The following is a 20,259-nucleotide window of genomic DNA, read 5'->3' on the forward strand; positions in this document are numbered from 1 at the left end:
TCATCTCCCTCTATCTTTTTTTTTCTCTCTCTCCCGCTCCCTCCATCTTTCTTTCTCTGTCTCTCTCTGTAACTCTCCCCACTTCTCAAACTCTCTCTCTTCGTATGTTCCTTTCTTGTTCCGTCAATCTATCTATCTATCTATCTATCTATCTATCTATCTATCTATCTGTCTATTCATCTATTTATCCTTCCATCTATCTATTTATCTATCCATATATGTATCTATTTATTTCTCTCTCTCATTCTATATATATATATATATATACATATATATATATATATAACTTACTTCTCTGTCTCTTCATAATCTCTCCTCATTCTCTTTCTTCCCTACTTCCCTCTGTCTGTCTATCTCTCTCTATATAACATTATTTACATATACTTATATGTTATGTACATATGATAGAAAGGGAGATAGAGAGAGATGTTATATACATATATCTCTCTACTTTCCTGTCCATGCTATCTACTTCCATTCTCACTCACTCCGATTCTCAAGATATCTCAATTTCTTATGTCTGTTTTGTTTAACTATCCTCTTATCTCTCTAACCACTTTGTTTTCCCATCGCATTGTGTTTGTTTTCTTTTCTTTGACTTTCTTTACTCTGAGTCATTTCCTAGGACTTTACAGGTTGAGTGGCATATATGTATTTTTTTTTATAAAACGCAGTCTCACTTCAAGAAATTAATGTCCTTCAATGAGTACCGGGTCAGTGTCTAGATCATTGTTTATATTTCCGGTTATATATTACCCATCTTATGAATCATACTTCTGTCTTTATTCCTGACGTAAATATTTCCCCCTACGCTGTTCCCCTTTCTCTTCACCTCTTGGCTCAAATATCTCTCGTCGTCTCTTCCCACACCAATCAAAATTACTCTGGATGCAGGCAGGATAGGCGAATCGTATAATGGCAATGAGTATTTGGTATATCAACTGGCCTAGACAAATCAAAATATTTCCCAGCCGCCCAAACTAGATAGATATCTTGCGATAAGACTATGAAATACACAACTCATCATATGTCTTAATGCAATCAGGGGAACCTCTAATCGAATTGGCGTTATTATGCCAGCCAATAAAATTACCCCCGAACGGAGGTAGCGAGGCGAAGAAGCGCAGCTTGCTAAGAATAACACTCGCCATCCATAGCGCAATGGCCGGAAATGAACACATCATCATACGATGCCTGAAGTATAGGGTATTCGATCTGTGATTTGCATGGCATTTGATACAGGATGCGGAAAAGCGTTTGTGATCTACTGTTAAATGCATGATGAATACATTCATATTTGTTATCCAGTGAGTGCGTGTGGATGTTTCGGAGAAACTAACATAATTAACGAGAAGTTGCCATTTCTTGTGTAGTTCGCTCTTTATCTGCAGGTTATTATTGTGCTTTCAATTCCCATGATGTTTTAGATCACGTGGGTATCATTTTCTCGTATACACATCTCTTCGTTTCTCCACATGCTCTCTCTCTGTCAGTTGACGTGGTCGTCTGTCTGTTGTCGAAGAGTCTGTTTGTCAATCTTTCTGTTTGATAGCCCTCAGAGTGAGTTCACATCTTCAACTGATCTGAGAAGGACGCCAAGATCCAAACATATAGGGGTTATCTATGTCATTCTCTCCCATTCTATTAACTATAGGTATTCCATCCACCTGTTTCCTTCTCTTGGTGCCGCCAATATGCTCCCCTTCCTTTTTGTTTCGTTTTGTTTTGTTTTGTTTTGTTTTGTTTTTTAGTTTGGTTAACTCGTATCATGATAGTTGCCAAACTAAGCATAATTTGCTGGGGTTTTCTTTCAGATGACGTGATTATGTCTGTGACATTAAAACTATATTAGAGTAACACCCCTTCTCTAGTGCCATGAAATCTAGAATACTCGCTTTAATTGAATTTCACCGTAATGCTACGTTCATGCAACAGGACAAAATCATTTATTTTAAACTTCCGCAGCTCTACTTAAGGCATAATTTACCATTTGCAGATGAAACAAAAACCCAGCATTAGCCCTTTGAAATAGTTATAAAATGTGAGTTAGGGATAGAAACAGCCACTGTTAAAATTTGAATATAATATATAATCGATGTTAAGTATTGTTAAAGATCCAAAATGTGAACAACAGTTATAATAAAAATGTTTCCAGACTAAATCAATCGTCTACAGTCAATAGTTTATTGTGAAAAATACAGACATCTCCTTATACTTTAGGCTTTATTGCGAAAATTGTATATAGTAGGATGTTTTGTGATACAACCTACACATAATATGCATCAAATGTGATATCTTGAACATTTTTAAAAAATCACTGCTCCCAAAGGTAAACTGGACTTTTAATATCTTTCTTTCAGAATAGCATGGTTACGAAAAAGTAACTATAACTGAAAGCACTGCTGCTGCGGCTATTAAGACTAAAATGCCACAACTACTCACTCATCTAAAATTTTCCTAAGCTGTCATTCCTTCTATCTCTATTTCCTGGTATTTTATTCAGTCATAATAATGAAATATTACAACTGATTAAGATAACAATCATCAGTACAAACATGTAGCAGATACCCTGCCATATAGAACAATATGCACTTGTAGTATAATTTTATTTCTTATACTAGTACTCAGAGTATTCGAGTCTGTTTTGGTTTGGTTTCGGTTTGATTTAGCTTCATTTGGTTTGGTTCGATTTGGTTTCTCTTAGTTTGATTTCGTTTGGTTTTGTTTGCGTTGGTTTGGCTGGTTTTAGCTTTAGAAATTCATGTTTCTTGATTGATATTTTTCATTGTAACTACTTGATGCAGAAATGCACCAGCCATTTAACGTGTTTAAATGGTTTCATTAGAAATCGATGTAAGTATGATGAATTATTTTTACAAATACCCCAAAGAACACTGATTGCCTAAATCTCCTGATATAGCATAGGAAATTGAATTAATGTATAATATCTTTGTGGTTATTCAACGTAGTCATTTGTCTTAGCATGTTCAATATAGATGACTCCATCTTTTGAGGCTACTTTTAGAAACCATTAATCAAAACCAAATTTCATGTTTTTATGATAGTATTAGAAAATGAACCATTGACATTTATCTCTTCTTTCAGGATTTACGTGATAAACGTATCCTGACCGTGATTTTTCTTTTTCTTTTTTTTTTTTTTTTGGGGGGGGGGATTCTTATTATGTAGTTTAAAATATCGCTTCCTGAATTTTTCTTTTTTTCATTTCTTCTTCAAATTCGATTCCCATCCAATCAAAGTTCCGGATCCCTCGATCCGCTACAATCCGCGGGATGATAATGACAGAACGGTTTTTCAAGAAAACCGAATTGTGCATTTCAAAATATCGCTTTTATTACGGTTGCAAAAATCTTAGTTTTGTCGGTTATCATATTTCATGTTTTCGGCTTGATAGATAAGTTGCGTACGCTGAAGCTTTCCAGTTCATGATACTTGTATTCAATTTGAAAAAGGTTCTCCAAACTGGTTTCTAGAACGCAGCAACAGCATATCAAGTGATTGTCCGTTCATAATACAATGGAAGATATACATAATGCACTAGTTGTTGATATATTGGGCAAGCCTTCTGCAAGCTTTCAGGTTGTCAGAAACGTTTTCTGTGATAGATGTCTAGGCCTCTCCTGTATATTGATTGGAAAGAGTTTATACAAAGCGTAAGGCGAATAACCGATAACAAATGTAGGCGTGGCTCAAATAAAGCGCGAGCTACTCACACCATTGTTTCTCAAGAAAATGGATCTCAATACCAAGCAACAATAAGAAGTTTTTCCTTCAGCTAAACGAAAGCAGCCGCCGCAAGACAAAAACAAAAACCAAAAACAAAATCGCAATGACATAGAGAAATAAGCAGAACAGAAAAAGAAAAAAATTCATTAGTCTGATCTGAGACTAGTATGCGCAAACTCCTTGATCGACTGCAGAGACCAATGAGAGAAGACGACTTCCCACTGGCCAATCAGATTGGCTCTCGCTCACTATACATAGGAGGGTCGCGGTGAAGCGTTTGATGTCAGACGATTACGATTATATCGCGATCAATCAATCAATCAGCAGAAATCGATCTACTTACTGGACAATTTTGTCGACAAACATAGTCTGGGGGTGGGGCATGGGTTGGGAGGGTTCAGTGGAATGAACGTCTGCCAGGAGTCGCATGCAGACGACATGTTTTGGGTCAGAGAAATACTTCCAATTCTTTTTTTCATTCCCGAAGTCAACTTTTCGAACCTCGCCAAGCATCTCATACCTTCGGATGAATATCAACTTGTAATCAAGTGCCCATGTCTATATACACTAAGCAAAGGATTCTGGGGGCATTTCATGAAGCATTTTTTTTTCCAATAAAGTTGTCGGACAAATTTTCTCTAAGCCAATCAGATGCAAGGATTTCAGTAGCTTGTAGCAGTTTGTCAGAAAAAATATCCGACCAAAGTGCTTCAAGAAAATAAAATGCCTCCCTGTTGGAAGACCCGATCTAGTGAGAAGAGGGGCGTTGAAATGAAATTGTCGTCATAGAATTTGACCACATTTGGGGGACTTAGTTTGGTTGTCTGAAGGAAATTAATCACGTGGCTATTAAAGTCTTTGATCGGACGATTTCCCTCTTTATACAAGTTCATTTTCTTGAAAATCTACTTCAGCCACTGTGTATTTTTAGGGTTTTGCTTACTAACATTCATTAAATATTAAAGGTCTCTTCCAAGGAAATATCAAAGACATCTTGCATTCACCAATGTTATAATTCTAAATCAGTAAAGAAAATTACTGCATAAAAATTGAGGATCTATTACGATCTTTCGTCATATAAAGAGCAAGAGGCTTGCTGAATGGCAATTTTACGGCATGGGAAACTATTTTCTCACATTTCAGTTACAGTTTTCAGTTCTAGCTTTAGTTTGATTCTATTTAATTACATTGACGCGGTTGCGCGTCTCTGTTTATTCAATTAAAAGCGATCCATTCTCCCTTTCAAGTATGGTATCGTATATGATAGTATTCAAATGATATCTACAGGGTATTAACGTCGATGCACGTACCAAGCCCAAATACAAGATTATGAATTCCAATCCATACAGATTGCGGAAGAGTATCATAAACACGTTTAACACAAAGCACTGTTTATGAGAGCATCAATACAGCTTTTAAGATACAAGTTAATTTGAATTGCACATGTATGTGTGCGTATGTATATGTTTGGGTGCGTTTGTGCGTGTTAATGTGTGAATGTGTCTGTGTGCGTATGTGAATTTGTGTGTAGGTTTATCTTGTATATGTGCGTGTGTGTGCTACCATCAACCATGTCAACACTGTGAACCAATGACAAGGGTATGCTCTAATGCTATATTATAGGCAGTGAAAGTGCAGTTAAAATGGTATGATTTAATTGTCCGAAAAGCACAGCTCATGTATCGATATTTTGTTGACAAGCGAAGTGAACTAATCAAATGTGGGGGAATTTCTCGCTAAAATCGTAACTTGCAAGCACCCACACATGCCGTAATGGCTCGTACAATAGCTGTTATGATGTTACGGCAGTCCCACTCCAGTCTTGTTTAAATCGAGTTCGCCCGCGCAAACTACTGTCCGGGCGAAAACCGTGTGGTTACCATGGAAACGATTTATATCCGTCTGGTGTTAGTGAACTTACTCATGTAATTGTAGTGTGATTATCGCTTTTCTCAGATTGAATCAACGCAACTCTCTTGGGGAAGCGATCCCTCCATTTCACCACAAAACGACAAGGCTGTACTCCACTTCTATGATGGCGAACATTTCTTTTCATAATTTCTGTTTTCTTTTTCCGTTGATAAACAACAAGATGCGCAGCAATGTGTTTTCTGTTCGTTTTCCTCCTTATTCTCATCCTCTTCTCCTCTTCTTCCTTGTCCTTTTTCTATTTCTGCTTCCTTCCTCTTTCTTCTTCTTCTGCTTCTTTTTCTTCTCCGTCTACACTTTCCTCACCGGTGCTGTTGTAATCCTTAGATTGTTTCCCGAATATCAGGCTAGCGTTAAACCATCAAGCCCAAGAAGGTACACTTCGGCGGTGAGATGCAGTATATCTACCTTGTTAAACTTTTCTCATTCATTACTATCATAGTACTTCATTCAGGTACGATAAAAAAAAAAATGCATTTCTTTTGAACCCTATTCTGAACATCTACCAGTATTCATTGCAGTTGTAGAATCATCAAAAGCTTCTACATCCCTGAATTTGTAACAGATTCTGATATCGACAAATTATTTTAGAAGACCACAGCCACGTTTGCCATCTCAAAATAATATTTTCATTCTTTTCTGATTGTGTAAAGATTTATTAGATTTTAACCAGTTCAATCTAATCTTTCTCCAATATAGGATGCTCAGTATGAATTTCAGAGCTATACCAATATAATGAGGCTAAAATAATAAATATCTGCAACGAAATTCCACAGGGATTTGATGAATTAAAGCAGCTCAAAAAGAACACGAAATGAAATGAAAAATGACACTTAAACTGTCCAGAAGTATGTTCTTATATTAAAGCAGCCAAATGGCAAACTGCGAGACAGTTTTGTGGAAATTTGGTATTGAGACAGCTCCCAAAAGGACGGCATCCTCAAGCACCGAGGCTGGTAATACTGGTTACCATAGTTACCGGAACCAAAAGTGTCTTCTTTCCCACAAGCTGAGCAGAACAATCTAATATCTTATTCATTTTCCCCTGGGTAGAGATATTGTGACATATTATTAGTCTAAAGCACCTTGTTTATACCTATCACCTAAACTTGCGGGGGGGGGGGAGGGGGGCTTCTTAACTGTTAAAATATATTCGCCAAGACAATCGTTGCTTCTTCTTATATCAGGGTCTAACCCTTTCTCCGGCAAGGCTCTGGACAATGTGTGGCCAGGCTAAGTACACGTGAGTGAGTCTCGCGCTTTTTAGATGTATCCCTTGTTATGTCACTAGCATGGAGCAGGCCCTGTTCTGTAACCAATCATTTCTGATATTTGCCGTTAACAGAGCTCGAATAGTTCAAAGTGGCACGGTTTCATCCTTGAAGGTGGAGGTGTGAGCTTTGAGAAAATGGATAATTTTGTCGCCGTTCGCTGATTTTATTCTCTGCTGTTTGATTTAGAGAGATATGGCGCCAAAAAAGTCTAAGTCCGTCATAAATGTTTTTCCCTTGAGAAGAATGCCCAGCTCATTTCTTCTTTTTTTTTTAGTTCCTGAAGAGCAAAACCCGTTCTCCATTCCCCCCCCCCCCCATCCGCCCTTCTCTCCCTCCACCACCATTTTTATTCCCATTCCTTATTTCCTTAAACCTCCTCCCACGCGCTCAGATGTATGCTTCCAAAAACAGTGTCGGGTGCATCGCAAATCGTCATGATTAATCCGCCGTTTTAGCTGAAACAATAGTCCTCTGGAGGCATTTGCGTTCTAGGCACCCTTTACGTCTCAAGTTCTCTCCAGGCTCAACTGCTCCGCTTTACTAACGTGGTTTGGCATTTGATGGAGGTTGTTTGCGCGGTAGTGCGGAACAGGTGCGGGGCAAACAGAACGGGCGATTGACTCGACCGTTAGAAACCTGCGGGCACGCCGGGTCGTAACGGGTAACCCTGTTAAGACACGCACTGGAAGACAACGTGTCTCTGGAAACGTCTGTTCGTAGTTACAATCTGTCAAAAAATGACCCCGAATAACAACACATCTTTTCGGGCGTTTTTCCCCTCTTGGCAAACATGTCCATGTACAGTCTCCGTCACTGAGTCGTAGCCTAGTCGTGCACAAGCCCATCCCATACACGTAATGCCTTTATGATCAGCCCTCATACTGTAGGAAATCTATCGAGTTTACATACCTATATAACATACGTGTGTTACACAGTCATTAATGGAAATGAATGTTCCCACATCTAAACCATGTGAATTGTGATCAGTATTTTAACAAATATTACGTAAGTTTCATCAATGAAAGTATTGAGGCGGACTACATGTTTTTGTAATTCCAAGAAAGTGGAATCTACTTGATGCCAAAGATAAAGAAATTGCCAGTGACTGGCATAAGGTGTCCAGCACTTTGTTTCTTATCAAGTATGAGGCAAACCCTTCACAACGCCGCATACGAATGAAGTGTGAAATCGATCTGCATTTGATCTGCAGCAAAATTTAAATTATAAAAATTTTCGACATGTTCGCCGGAAATGACAGAAAAGCAGCATTAAAAAATATCCTTTTAAAATGGGGTACTAAAAAGTCAAATGTCTTTTTTGTTTTGTTTTGTTTTGGCTCTGCTTTGATTGAATGTAATGAATCATACTTCTTAGAGACAAGTCAGCAAGAACAAAAAACGAAAGCGGTGGAAAAAAAATGAACAACGTAATGTGTAAGAGCGATGCTATAACGGCTTCTTTGCCCTTGAATTATTCGTGAATATAGATAAGAGGAAGAGTATCAGAGGAGTTTTATTTCGAAAGGAAGAGGGTTTTACCTTAGTCCAACGAACCCATTAGAGGGGTTAGGCGTCAATCAATCAAAACTACCGATTTGAAAGCTAATTTTGCCTGGAACTATTAAAGCCGCAGGTAGGTGGGCTGGTGAAAGCCGCCTATTGTCATAATGATGCATGGCAGGCGTTTGGAGAATATTTGATTCCATTACGGATAATAGGGAGTCTTCCAATTTTCCTGTGGTCTCCAATTTGAAAACGAAATGAAATGGGGATCAGTGACTCAAAAGGAAGCTTATATCCACCCAAACAGATCAACCCCATTCTCTATTACGTGCCCCCACACTTCTATCCCGTAAGATAGGTTTCCGAGTTTACGGATTGAGAGATAGAAACAGACTGGCTAGAAAAAACAACAACAACAAAATAAAACAAGAGGACTAAGAAAACTGGCTGGTATAATACTAATAGTATGAAAATCACTGCAATCATTACAGTCCTCACAGAATGATGTGTTCTCGTTATTAACGCGTGTTGGCCCGATTTAAGTAAACGTTCCAGAATATTCAACTTGATGGTTGTGGTTGACTGATATAACATTCAAATACCTGGCTTTCCTTCCTGAGAATCAAATGACAATCTTTTCAATATTCCTGTTTCTTCTGTTTCTAGTACAATAGTTGAAATTTCATTTTCCGTAGTATTTGTAGCTAAACAACCTGCTCTATGAAATGAATATGTCAGTAAAGTGATCTACACAAAACAGATACAAATGGTAGGTCCAAACGCTCTATGCGAAAAGGATAATGAATTATAGTTTGCAACCATTTATCCGTTGATTCAATACAGGAATATCTCGTGAGAAGGTTTACCCATGGTAACCTCGAAGAAAAGTAATTCTCGATGGAAATATAAACACAAAATACATTCCAAAAGAAACGGATAAGAAATTGGACATCAATAATCATGTCCAAACTTCTAAATCTAAAGGGGCAGTTTGACAAAATGAACCGTGCAAAAATTATTGAATGCACGATTGCTGTCATTTTGTTGCTATCTATCACATGGGGCGATGTGAGAATCAAGCAATATTCAGTATAGGGAATCTAAAATTAACTCTTTAAACACCCCAGATTATACCATGTGGTAACGGCGGTTTCACACCTATCATTATACGCGCATCCTTGTACGGAAGTGCCGAAAACATCTGCAATGTTCTTTTATAAGGTTCGCCTGTTTGTTACAAATTGCATTCTTCGAGTGGAGTATTCTTAAAAAGCATTGCACTGCAAAGACATGCCAGACACATACACCACTCAACCATCTTCCTCCTCCTTCCTTGTTTAGGCCTATCTCCCCCACCCCACCCCACCCCTCTCCTCTCTCTTACTGTCGTGCTGTATGCTGTTCGGCTCTCCTGATTGGATTAACGACAGGTGCATAAACCAGTGAGGTTAACCTCTTCTAGCTCTTGAGCATATGTCAATATGCAAATCGCACGGGGGAACATACACCTAGACATTCCGAGGGAGGATAAGAGGGGGTCTTCTCAATCCCATCATGGGGGGAAAGTGATCAATTATGTGCAAGGGGTTGTTTGCGCCCAATTTGGAGAGCCCTACACGCCAAGATTCACATCATCTTTCTTTTCAGCTCGAAACATTCTGTTTCTTCTCTAAAGACCAGGATACGTGGATCGTTATGCCCACATACAAGTAAGAATACATTAATGCACACACCACTGTTTATATTCAACTTTTCTATGTAGGGTGTGCGTAATAGAGCCATACTATATCTTTACATACACTATTGTTTGAAATTATTTATTACAAGCAACAAACTTATACAGTAACCAAGCAATATATAATCATATATATATATATATATATATATATATATATATATATATAATATATATATATATATATATATCAATTAATTACATGTATGTATATATTTGCATCTATATTGTGTATATATATATATATATATATATATATATATATAGATAGATAGATATATGTGTGTGTGTGTGTGTGTGTGTGTGTGTGTGTGTGTGTGTGTGTGTGTGTGTGTGTAAGACTATGCGTGAATGATTAACATCTCAGTTTTACCGTTGAATTCATATTGTTGCCGTTGGTGAGTGTCATGCAACTAACACTAACGCAGAAAGCCTGCACTTTTCTGGATCAAATCTCACTTATTTTAAGTCCTTTTTTGCTTTTGGAGCACACACTAACACACACACACACACACACACACACACACACACACAAACATACACGGAAAAACACATACACATGCATTCAGAAAGATGTACATGTACTCATTAAACGTTTTGAGGGGGATGCCCAATTTTAACTTTACTTGTTCAGAATTTTACAGAGGAGATGATCCGAAAAGCTATGCTCGTCAGTTATCTATATAAGATGTGAAGATGTTCCCTAAAAGTTTCAACATTTTTGTCTTTTTTATTGTACTTGAGTTGAAAAGGGAAATCAGTACAAGCATGGGACACTGAGAAGCACCCACCACATCTTCTTTAATTCATTATTTCATCGCATATCCTCGAACAGCGAGCAATACTCAAGAAGTAGCACAATTTCTGGAATACACCAGGTAAAAATGGCACAACCTGAAGACGAGTTGATCGATGGGACACGGGATGAATAAAGACCACGGGACAGCTGGTCTTACACACTGATACCACCTGATCCGGACCACGAAATGTCTGATTTTTCGATCTCTGATGTAATCTTCGAAGGAAACACTGCAGTTGGGGCTGGCAGGTGGTCTTCCGATCTTACATTTTCTGACTTGTAGATGATTTTCTGAATCGAATGGAAGGTAGGATCCTGATTGAACGCATTGATGATGAGGAACAACTTCTTTGTAGACGTGGCGGGCGTGGATTTGGACAATTATGTTCAACGCGTGCAGTTAGACATCAGAAATCGTCCTTCTTGTCGAGTTTATCTGTGTTGTGTTGTTATTATTATTGTTGTTTGGGGGTAGGGTTGCGTGTGTGTGTGGGGGGGGGGGGTAGGGGTAATCGACCACTAGTAAATCTTTAAGGATAGGCCACTTCCGTTGAATATGCACTGTCTAATTAAAGCACACACACACACACACACACACACAACTATCCAAATTACAGTGCCTCGTAGGTTAATACGTCGAAGTTCTAAAGCTGACTTTAGATTTGCGAAGGCCACCGCACACATCTTCCGTCAATCATGCACTTTGCTTGCAACTATAGCTATAAGCCATCTCTAAATCCATATCTACATCTTTACATCCACTTCGAGACCTTGTTTCTTGTCTTCCGGTTTCCAGTCACCACGCCCACCTGGTTTTAAGGTCTACCACCAACACATACGCCACGTAGACTTCTTCGCCCCATTATTCATGTTATTGCAAAGCTCCTCCTTGTACATTACCCTTGGAAATCGTGAGGGATCCACATTATAATTATTTCCTTTTAACTTTTCTCCGGATTGGTTGGATCTTTCCCTTTTTAGCTAAGACCACGGCTGGTGCCACGTTTTAAAAGTGGGAGGCCCAGTTTATATTTTTGGTGGCCACTTCCGGGTTTCATCAGCTAACAAGAAAAAAAAAAACAGCCTTCAGAGCAACTTCTGATGTCACTTCCGGGGTAAAAAAAAGGGTTCCCAAAGTGGTTGCACGTGGTTGCACCCTATGTATTCCTATGTATTGTACACCCCCCCCCCTCCCCCCGTTGCGCCCTGAAGATGTTGTCTATATCTCATACGATAAGTTCATAGAAATTTTGAAAACTGTTCTCTTGCGCTATGTTCCGACGTGTTCTCTAGTTTAAAAAAAGAAGAAGAAAATGCATATGAGGCCTACATAGGATTGAGTACCATCATGCTCGCATACAAAAACACAAATATGTTAATATGCATACAAAGACATAATCCGAGTATGTATCAGTGCACGTACCAAGATTCAGATCTACACACTATTCATAATCATCAGTAGAAGCCTTAATACTGATATGTGTGTATACGCACACATACCTGCAGATAAACATTTTGTAACAAACTTTTCCTCATTCAAACCACGCTTTGCCTCATCCGACGCCAAAGCTTGTTACCAGAGTGGCCCCGTCGAGGCAGCTGGCAACCCAAGCAGCCATATCTGATCTCGGTCGTGATAGATGGTGTTGTCAGGCGGGGAAAAACGCGCGAGCGCGAAGCGATGAAAGCCGCACTATGTACTTTGCGCAGTTGTGTAATCACGGCGACAGCGAGGGAAAACAACAGATTCTGGAAATCATCGCAAGGGCCAGCGTCTACTCTAAATCTGCTTCTTGCCTGGCTCTTTCCCTACTTTTTTTCCCATTTTTTTTTTTTGTTCTATCTCCCTCCTCCCCCCCCCCCCCTCCTTCTCTCCTGCTCTCTCCTTCATTGTCTCTTCATCTCACCCTCTCTCTTCTCTCTCTTTCTCCTTAGTATGTTTCAAATCTCTCCCCTAAATCATTCGAGTCACTTTCTACTCTCCATCTTTCTCTCTTCCCCTTTTTATTGTCTCTTCTCACTCTTCCCCTCTCCCCCTCTCCAAGCCACACCCCCTCTCATTCTATCTCTATCTCACTCCCTTGTTTTCTTTCCCAGGGGTTGTGTAAGTACGACGGCAGTAACAGAACACGTAACAAATTTACAGAAACCCTGAAGAATTTTATCTCCCCTCATCCTCTCCTGCACCCGTCCCCGTCCCCGTTTAATCTGAGAAGAGTTGAATTAGTCAAAGCTTAGAATTTTCACGTCCACAAAACTTTTATTATATAAGGAAAAGCAACAAAAATCAAATTATCCTCTTTTTTTTTTGCTTGAGCTTCTTGTAAACATATTTTGCATTGCAATGTTTAATATACGTGTTTTCCTCAATACTATTTATTCACTTATATTCCAATAACATAAAATAGGAGTCAATTTGATATTACTGTACATCGTAGCACACAAAATCATTTCTTTTCGTACATATGATTTCCGCACTTGGAAATAAAAGGATTAAGAAGGTAACGACTGAAACGCACCTTTCACTTTTCATTAAGATAGAATAAATGAAAAAAGTACAGCAAAATTACCAACATAAAAAATGGAAGTATATTATATCTAAAACTAACAACCTATCACCTAAAATACTAATTCTCCGCAACTGTTGTTGTTGTTGTTGTTTTAAAGAAAGAAGAGAAAGAGAGAAAAAAGGGGCCCCTATATTATCAAAGCACACACACACACACACACACAAAAAACGCAACTGCCTTTCCTAACAATAATTTATACCTTTACAACTATCAACAACAAAAACCCTGCTTTAGCTACTCCCTGTTATTTCACACACATACATACACATGCACGCGTGCGCGCACACACACACACCCACACACACACATACACATACACATACACACACATGCAGTTCAGTGCAACTTTATCACCCAAGGTTAAATTTTTTGTAGCAATCCCACGGACATGTGAGTATAACGTTGGGATACATGAAAAGTAGAAAAAGCATTCAAAGTCGCACATGTAGGCCTATAAACGAAAGGATACTGCTTAAGGCCTTTATCATCTATATTGTAATCTCTCTATTCTTCTCCGCCCCTCCTTTAATATATATATATATATATATATATATATATATATATATATATATATGTCTTTCTGTCTCGATCTCTTAATTTTCGCGCCCTTCCTGTATGCTGGAGCTCCTGCTCCTAACATCGCACTGTAAGCAGTGGTAAGTAAAACAAAACTTTTTCCGGCCTAGCTCTTTCGCTTGTCCTTGTTATATTTCCCACTCCTTTCTCTCTCTCTCTCACTCTCTCTCTCTCTCTCTCTCTCTCTCTGTCTCCCTCTCTCTCTCTCTCTCTCTTTCCCTTTATCTCTCTATTTTCTTTCTCTCGATCTCTCCCTCCCTATGTCTATTACTTTTTTCTCTCTCTTTCTCTTTCCTCTTTCCCTTTGTATGTTCTCGTGTGCACCCGACACAGCATTCTATCTACAACGTCTCCCTTTCGCTCTTTACCTTTCAATTCCGTTTCTTTGCCTGTCGGATAACGGCGTATGTCGAACGATTATCCAACTGATCGCAACCTAATTCCGGTTCTAAAAACCCTGTTCTGTCAGCTGCACCGTGACGCCCACCGCCCTGGCTGGCCCAACTTTACAGTAACGGTTACGGTGAAGGAGCTCATGTGGTGAGCTGTATCAGTGGGGTAAAAGACCTGTCATATAATCCAGAGTTAATTCATGCAAAGAAGTTGATTTATGCGATGCCGTTAACTTAGAAGCGTTTCCGTTAACTTTAGAAGCGTTGAAAATTGTCATACACTGTATTGTTATCTCCCCGCCGGCGTCGCTCGTTTGCTGGAGCAAACCAATGATATTTATTATTCATTATGTCAGAAGAAGCGAAGAAGCGGATTCATGCCTTCGTGTTAGCCTACTTATGCATCATGATAACGTAATTTTTTTTTCTCCCAGCAACCTAGTAACAGAGGTTAATCAACCAATGGTGGCCGAAATATATTGCAATAATTTTACGTATAGCACATGACCACTGTGTATAGTATGCTGTGGGGGAACTGTGGTAGAGTGGATATAAGATTCCCAATTTCCAATCGGAGGACACGAGTTCGAATCCCGTCCAGTGCTTTTGTCCTTTGACAAGATGTTTTACTCACCATGTCCTATATTCTCGACCCAGATGTATGAATGGGTACCTGGCAACGCTAGGGTAATAGTAATGGCAGGGCCCTCTGGTAGAGCAGTGTCAACACTGAAGAGGCTATCCTGGAAAAAGAAGATCGTTGTATTATCAGCTGTCGGATATCGATAGTCGATCATTGGAAGCATCAAAGAAAGAATGCACGTGAGTCAGTAAGGAATAAGATGTTTTCTTGTATACACTATGGACACCTCAAATTATGTATTGGGTAATTTTAGTAACCAATCTGCTTGTTGTTGTTGGTGTTTTTTTATACCTCTTTCGCACCTTCTATCTACTGGTTTCCTATATCATGAACCTTCCTCGAAGTGAAGATCTGGACCATCTTGAGATGTAATATAGTTTGGTATGGAAGTTATCTTAAAGGCATAATTTACCATTTGCAGATGAAACAAAAATCCAGCATTAGTGCTTTAAAATAGTTCTAAATGTGAGTTAGGGATAGCAACAACCACTGTAAAAATTTGAATCCGTATAATCGATGTTAAGTATTGCTAAATACACAAAATGTGAACAACGTGAACAATAGTTATAGAAAAGGATGCTTCCAAACTAAACCGTCTACAGTTATGGTTTATTTAGAAAAATGTTGATATCTCCTTATATTTTAGGCTTTGTTGTGAAAATTTTATATGGTAGGATGTTTTGTGATAGACAACAGACCTACACATATGCATCAATGTGATATCTTGAACATTTTTGAAATCACTGCTCCCAAAGGTAAACTGGATCTTTAACTTGTTGAAATGTGACTGAATTTCCTTGAGACAATGAAGTTTGAAGACCGCAAGTGATACCCATAACTATTTGCCCTTAGTTACCCTTGCGAGAAATGGTGGAAACGACTAGTGGTTATCGCAATGCCCAAAAAGAAAGAAAGAAAGAAAGAAAAAAAAGAAAAAAAGAAAGAAAGAAAGGAAGAAAGAAAGAAGTGTGCAGTTTTTCGAAGTTTTGTTAATTTCTATTTCTCTTTTCTTTCTCTTTTCCTTTTTTTTTTTGGGGGGGGGGGGTCACCGTGTCAAGATGTACAAACGTTCAAAATATATTGTGCACTTTACACCAAATTGTACTACAGTGCTTACAAGCTTTATGGAAACTGGAGACTCAAATACAATGTGAATATACTAAATAATCATCACAAACATTGAAACTGTATATTATGTATCATAGATCCATCAACAACAACAAAAATGAATAGATCGCAGTATAAAGATTATACAACTGACATCGTTTGAAGAGATAACAATGAATACAAATGAGCAGTTTAACAAACACAAGAAAGGACTGAAATACTGCATGTTAGCTCTAAATTTATTATAGCAATTGGAAGCTCTTTAATTGATGACGATGTCAATCCATAACAATCAAAGCAATCCCACGCAGTTCATCCCAGTGGGATTTAGTTAAATCAAATGCAGTTCAATCTGATACTGACTGCATTTGGAATGAGAAGTCGAGTCCCCTTGTCAGAAGAACATTGAGCCGGGAAATGCATAGCGTGACCTGCGCCGTATCTATCATGTCAAGAAGTCATGGAGCGCGATATTTCGGCCGCTCTTACTCTTACCTTGGCGTCCAATCACAGTCGTTTAGTCTGCCTGTTTGTCGCTCGATCACCACGCTACGCAGACCTTTCCCGCCAATCCATCAATTCATACAGACAGCAAAAAAGTGCGCGAGTCCACTGCCCGCGTTCCCGCCAAGCTGCTTGCACTTCTCTTCGGGAATTTTCTCGTCGGGACTTTCTTCGTCGGGAATAACCATATTATCCATCTGTTATCCCCCATCATCTTATCTAATTTTCTCACTTTCGTATTTTTTTGTAATATTGTATTTCTCAAGGACATTTTCCTGAGAAATATGGAAAAAGATTGAAATATTGAAAGAGAGCGATATGAAATAGACTTACAGTGATTCCAACAGCTATGGATACAACTGCAAAAACAACTTTACATGTAGAGTGGCATTTACGGTTTTTAAGGAACAGTAGAAGATGGCAGAGATCAAAAGTTGTGTAGGGTAACAGAAATCAATATATCCATGCATTTGTAAAATCCTTGGCACATTGTCGTGGGAGAACCGTGTTCAAAAAGGCTGCGTATTCTGTTTTGCATGTACAACATTGTACCTTATACTTATCTCTCTAAAAAAAAAAAAATCGAGTCAAAATATTCACTCTTGAAGGAGTGAAAACAAAAAAGAGTGAATTTAGAGTGAAATTGGAGTGAATTTTGAGTGAAAATGTTCATTTTCACTCTTTTTAGAGTGACCTCAGGGATCACTCCAAAATCTTCGAGTGATCCCTGAGGTCACTCGAAAATGAGTGACATTGAAAATTTTCACTCAAAATTCACTCCAATTTCACTCTAAATTCACTCTCTTTAGTATTCACTCCTTCAAGAGTGAATATTTTCACTCGATTTTTTTTTTTGATTTTTTTTTTTAAAGAGAGAGAGAGAGAGAGAGCTACACAATGTACCTTACTTGTACAATGTTACTTGCTAGGACAATATAATCATAACCCGTTTATTGATGATCAGAACTTCGGCTTCAAAACAAACTCCATTTTGTGCCTTCTCTTGTATATTTGCGCCAAATGTCTCGTTCCTTGAATGTTTTTACATCGTACCTTAAACTCAATATATACTGGAGACCTGCCACTGAGAATTACAGCTATAGTTTGAATCCACCTCACTCAAGGCTAAGCACTTTTTAATGATTAGTTACTACAGAGAAATGCACATAAATAACGCAAGGGCGGTAAAAGACTAAACCACATAAGTGACTTAGGGAATTTTTGTTTACACCGCAGTTCTTCTTGAAAGAATGTTAGCAAACTGAGCAGCGAGACTCATCAATAAGTCGAAATGTTCTTTAGATGGTTGGGGGGGGGGGCAGTGCATCTTTAGGTCGTTTAAATTCAAAGTGTTTTTGTCCTCATAGGCATTGCAGACAGGATGGAAAAGGAGAATATGCCTCGCGCACACATCTCTGTCATTCGAACCTTGTCAAAATCTCCTTACTAAGCAAAGCTAATAGTCGAAGTTGGGTTACGTAGAGTTGGTCCAATCGTTGCCCGCAGTGGACTGTTGTTTTCTCAGCTTTGACCGCGTGACGTCACGCAAAAACATTCCTGTTTCCACCGACCGACATGGTATCGAGTTCTCGAGTATTGCAATACACGGTCAACATTCCTCGTACACAGTAAAATCGAATGTCCACCAGTCTTAATATTAAAGTTATAGACAAATGCAGGCTCTTTACACATTCAGTGCCTTAATCATCCAATTTTGCGTCAGTAAATCTGGTAAAGACTGTTATTTTCAAAGGGGTTCCTACTTCTACTGACTATGCAAACACACAAGAACACAAAAACACACACACACACACACGCACACACGCACGCCCATAGATATACAATTATTGTTTAATGGATGGTTATATAGATACGTGTGTATATAGACACAGTTGTATGTCATAATCAAGACATAAGTATCTTTTCTTTTTAATGGTCAGAGACTAACATGGAAAATTTCTGAAAATAATGACTCTTCCAAAAACGTCGATGTGGGAACATATTATCCTGATATCACTCTAATTCATTCACATTATCATACTGATGATAACGCCATGCCGCAAGAAGATCACGTGGTGAAACCAGATTCACCTATACCGTATGTCCCTCCAAAAAATTTTTTACAACTGTCCCCTCCACAACGATACCTTTAAGATTGGTGAATGAATCCAAATACAATTTCAGGGTATGAAGATATAACTTATTACCCACATCTTACAGAAAACGTCATCCGATTTGCTTCAGTGGTCAAAGAGAAATTAGGGTCTCTGTAAAGCATGTCAGGAATCCCTTCCCTCCAAGTTTTCTCCATTGTTTTCAGTTTCAAGAGCATCTAAGTGCTTAACTTGGAAAAAACGGACCCATGACATACTTTACAATGATTGAATGGGATTTTCTGCAAAATGTAGGTTAGAAGTTATAGTTTCATTCCCTGAAATAGCATTAAGATTGTTTAAACATTTCGAAAATTATCAATGCGAAAATCCGATTTTATTTATTTATTATTATTATTATTTTTTTTTTTTTTTTTGGGGGGGGGGGGGGGGGAGGAGGGGACATACTGTACACCAGAAAGAGTATGATACCATATACAGGCAGAGGGACATGCAATCAAACGGAAGACACAGGTGACAATAGACGGACAATACCAGAGACAAGCGTTACACTATTTCGTTCATTTGTTCGCATTTATTCCGTTTCTAAAATAAAATCAAAATAACATTTCATGGTTGTAAAATTTTTAAACAAAGCACAACCAAATGACTAAGGAGCAATACAGTATTGCAGTCTATGCTATAACATAAGCATTATGAAAGCATTTATGGGTGCATAATTATGTACAAAAAATAAAGTGCATTATCGATTCAACAAGGAAGCAGGAGACTGTCATTATAAGCATGGCTTGACTAGTTTGACGGCCTCATCATGTAGCTCAGGTTTGCCTCTCACAAAAGGTAGATTTTGTTATTGCAATAATGTTATATGGTGAAAGAAAGATGTGATTTCTCGTGATCGTTCTCATAAAAACAGCTAAATCCCGTGTTTGCCTTGAGTACTGATTGGTACAAAAATCCCACGGCGTTGTACACACTGATGTGTAAAGTCTCTTTCACAGAAAGGGTTAGCATTGATGGGCCTTTGGTCGTCTCACTGTTAGTTGGAGAAACCCCTCAAATTGCCCTGAAGGGTAATTGCCCTAGGAGGGTAGTTGTCCGCGGGGTAGTTTCCCTAACAACTGCCTAAGGGGGAATTGTCCGTGTGTGTGGGGGGGGGGGGGGGGTAATTTGCCGGGTGGTAGTTATCCGGAGGGTGGTTTTCCAGGGGGTAGTTGTCCTAGACCCGCTCTTTCATTATGCTAGAAAAGTGAATTTTTGTGGAATTCCTTTTATATTTTCTCTATGTAGTTGTCCACACATGACGCCATAACCACTAGTAGTCTCCTCATTCTGCGGTTCCAACACCAAAACTTTAAAAATTCATA

General features: G+C 38.6%; 1 protein-coding gene across 1 annotated transcript in view; it reads left to right on the forward strand.

Moving 5' to 3' along the window:
- The window catches only part of LOC140234498 (vesicular inhibitory amino acid transporter-like), a 51,359-nt gene that overhangs the window by 29,400 nt on the left and 1,700 nt on the right, over nt 1-20,259 (forward strand). The gene's annotated exons all lie outside the window — the stretch shown is intronic.

Source organism: Diadema setosum, chromosome 10, assembly GCF_964275005.1.
Source record: "Diadema setosum chromosome 10, eeDiaSeto1, whole genome shotgun sequence".
Classification (NCBI taxonomy): domain Eukaryota; kingdom Metazoa; phylum Echinodermata; class Echinoidea; order Diadematoida; family Diadematidae; genus Diadema; species Diadema setosum.